The following is a 3925-nucleotide window of genomic DNA, read 5'->3' on the forward strand; positions in this document are numbered from 1 at the left end:
AAACTTCAGGGTTGAGAATCACTGCTCTAACCAAGGTAGTGCCTAATCAGAAACCTTTCTTAAGCCTTATCCTAGACTCAGAGTTCAGACTTTGTCTTGTGAGCTCTGGGAGACACCAAAAGGGTTAAAGCAGAGAAAGGACATGTTCACATTTTGCAGTTTAAGAGTAGTGTAGCTGCAATTTGGAGAATGGAACACTCGGGCAAAGGAGACCAGGTGTGACAGTGATCTAGGTGAGAGAGGACGTGGACCCAAGGAAGAGCAGTGGCCATGGATGGATTTGAGAGGCACTTAGGAAATTTAATCGATGGAGCCCAGAGCCTCACTGGATGGAGGGTGGGGAGGTCAGCAGATGACAGAGAGGAAGAAAATAAAGAAGAACTTGCTGTGTTTAGGGTGGGATGTGCTAACGTGAACACTACTTGTTACTGCAAGACTCAGATTATAACCTCGATGTTCTGATATCTAAGGTTTTACAAATATACTCTGCTTTCCTAAAATCAATTAAGTGGTTGAGTTTTGATTTATTTTACAGTTAACAAAAGGACATTCTTTGAAGTTCTTTTTGGTATGGGGTGCTAAATAATATAGAGTAAATTAAAACTATATATCTAGGATCCTAGTGAAGTTATTTCTCTTTAGCTTCTCTGAGAAGCTGGGCAATGAACCAAAGCCTGGGCTTTCATTCCGTAGTACTGAAAATACTCAAGTCTCCTAAACTCAAATTTGGAAGCACTGTCTTTTTAAAACACTGGCAAGTCACCTCCTCCTTTTCCTCTCTGTCTCACTCCCTCTATCCTAGAGTTTTCAGGCTTTATTTGGAGATTGTGAATCCACAGATGGGTGCTGTCTAGCTGGAACTGGAGAAATTTATACAGGACAGAATGTAGCAATAGTTGTAGGACAAGAGGCAAAAATCTGATCTTTTGATCTCTTTCTTTTTCAGTTGTAGTCTGTATAGTTGCAGTGTTCTTTTTTCCTAATCTTAAAATAATTACAATTTATTATCATTATTAGGAATTCAAACAATTCAGGAAAGTATGATACAGAAGGTGAAAACACCCTGACACCTCAGCCTCAGGAACATCTGCGTTAACAGTCTGGTGTATACCCTTCCAGATTCCTGCAGTAACACAGGATTAAGGTGAGGGATTAGGCAGGCACCGAGCAGGAGGTCAAGACTCCAGGCAGATGGAAGCACGTGTTCTTAAGAGAATGCATGACACATCAGGGAAGCCGGAGGTTCCCTATGGCACTGGAATCCGAAGTGTGAAGTGGGGGTGGCGAGATGCAAGGAATGGAGATTGGCAAGGACCCTTTAGAGTGTGTGTGTACATGTGGACACCTTTTAAGAAAATCAGATCATACTATGCATTATCTTCTAAAACTTGTTTTTCCACATGGAAATCTTCCCACATCAGTGCATTTAGATATAATTCATCCTTTAAAAAAGGGATATGTATAGTACTCTATTATTTGGATGGACAAAGTCTGTTTAACCAACCCACTACCAATGTGAGTAGCTTCCAGTTTTTGCTATTAAGAGCAAATCAACATTATTAAGTAAATACCCACAGAAGAATATCTCAAGGATGAACTTCTAGGATTGATATTGCTAGGTCAATAGCTATGCCTATTTAAAATTTTATATTACCTACTGTACATAGGATTGGCTAATTCCTTACACCGTTACCAGCACTGGATGCCACTTACTTATTTGTTGTCACTCTTATGGGCAAAAAATGAAAAGTCATTTTAAATGTTATTTTAATGACCGTTGCAGTTGAACACCTTTTCATATCTTTCTTTCCTACAGGTATTTATTCTGTGAATTACTGGTCCATGTCTTTTGTATCTATTTTATTGATTTATTTATTTAATTCATTTTGAAACTGAGTTTCGCTCTGTCACCCAGGCTAGAGTGCAGTGGCTCAATCTCAGCTCACTGCAACCTCTGCCTCCCAGATTCAAGTGATTCTCCTGCCTCAGCCTCCCGAGTAGATGAGATTACAGGCACAGGCCACCACACCTGGCTAATTTTTGTATTTTTGTAGAGATGGGGCTTCACCATGTTGGCCAGGCTGGTCTTGAACTCCTGACCTCAAGTGATCCACCTGCCTCAGCCTCCCAAAGTGCTGGGATTACAAGCGTGGGCCACCACACCCAGCCTGTATCTGATTATTTTAGATCAACCATGCAGAAAGGTGGTTGATCTAAAGTAATCAGATATAATAAGCTACTGTAAAGTTGATTAGTTTTTGTTTTTGTTTTTGTTTTTTGGTGGCACTAGGACTTACCAGGCCATGTCTTAGTCCAGGTGCTGGGGCTTGCCCATGGTGCTCTTGATGTATAAAGCCTGGACATTCTGCCAATTCACCCTGAGCGGTGACACCAGGAAGCTAACATCTAGAAGGATGTTGTACACAAGCTCATTGTCTGTCATCTTCACATGGCCAATGGTCATGGCCAGACACAGCACCTCCGTCTGGAACTTGATTGTGGACTTCATCTCATCAACTCTGGCCACCAAGTTTTTCACTGGGCATGAGCAGGGAAGGGAATTTGCTGGCTTTATTCAGGCTGGGGCTGAGGATGTGTTTGATCAGAGTCATCACACTTTATGGCCAGCTTCTTGATGAGTTTCTTTTTCTGGTTGAATTTCTTCAGCACCTCGAAGCTCACATGGTGATAGCCACAGCCTTGGCTTCGTCAAAGTGTTGTTGGTCCCCAGTGCACACACAGAGAGCTTGGAGCAGGGAGTGGACTAAAGCCTTCAGGGTAAGTGCTTGTTCTTCTGAGTTCATTGTTCTTCAAGGTGATCTTTAGCTATACCCAAAAATGTCCAGTGCTTGCACTGGTTCTTGTGCGGGACGCCTAGTACAGAGTATCTCAAGAGGCTTTGCTGCTCTTGGTGCCTCATGACACAGAAAAAAGAAAAGAGTGTTACTGTAGAATCTTGCACCTTCATTTAACTAACTGGTGAAACAATGAGTCACTGACCTTCAGTATCTTGGAGTCATGTGTGCCTTTAGGTTTTTACTGAAATTGTAGGACATTAAACTTCTTTTATAACTAGCTGTGTTTGTTCTTGGCTTTTTCTGTTGGCCTCTACCACCGTGTCTATGGACCTAAAAACATCTGATTTCCACCAATAAATTTAATATTTTTGAGAAGGACGTTTAAAATACTTCTCAGGATCACTTTGGGAATCGCACCTTCACTTTCCAGTTATGGATTTATAGTTTTCTGGGAAGAGGATGCATCTTTCCTTTGAATACGGCCTGGTCCGTCTTCCTATTTAGACTTCACATTCTCCATCAGCATCCAGCCCTGATCTTGAGCCATTGGGAATCGAAATTAGTCCACATGTCTGTTCCAACTAGTGCTGGAGTGAAACTCACACCAGATTTCCCCCCAACAGTCTTTACACTGAGTCTGTAGCTGGACAAATTGAAAGAAATAAGTTCTCCTAGAAATTGTGGCACAGACTTCTTTCTACACAGCTAAGGGTGGGGAAAAAACACAGTAAAGAATTTTAAATACAGATGTCAAGAGCCATTGGAATCATAGGTTGAGGAATGTTTAGGTCTTAGAATCACAGAATTTGGAGTGAAAATGCCCTTTTGATGAGACACAAATCAACTTCCTCATTTTGTGAGTGATAACAAGACAAGTCAGACAGCTGCTCAGCTTGCCCAGCCAGCAAGTGACAGGGCCGAAATGCAACTTTCCTGACTCCTGGTCCACAGTCTTTCTTCTTCTAGGCTACCCCCTTCCTAATCTAGTGAAAGACGACATTTACTTAGAAGATTCATATCCCAGAAGTCACTTTGCTGGTCACCTATCACAAAGGAGGAACTGAGTCTCAAGGAGATGAAGTGACTCGCTGAGGGTCATGGGGCTAGCAGGTGCACGCCCATCCCAG

General features: G+C 42.1%; 1 pseudogene; it reads right to left on the bottom strand.

Moving 5' to 3' along the window:
* Positions 1 to 2308: 2308 nt before the first annotated feature.
* On the bottom strand, positions 2309 to 2804 carry LOC111539948 (annotated as a pseudogene).
* Between the last annotated feature and the right edge of the window lie 1121 nt (positions 2805 to 3925).

Source organism: Piliocolobus tephrosceles, chromosome 4 (assembly GCF_002776525.5).
Source record: "Piliocolobus tephrosceles isolate RC106 chromosome 4, ASM277652v3, whole genome shotgun sequence".
Lineage (NCBI taxonomy): Eukaryota > Metazoa > Chordata > Mammalia > Primates > Cercopithecidae > Piliocolobus > Piliocolobus tephrosceles.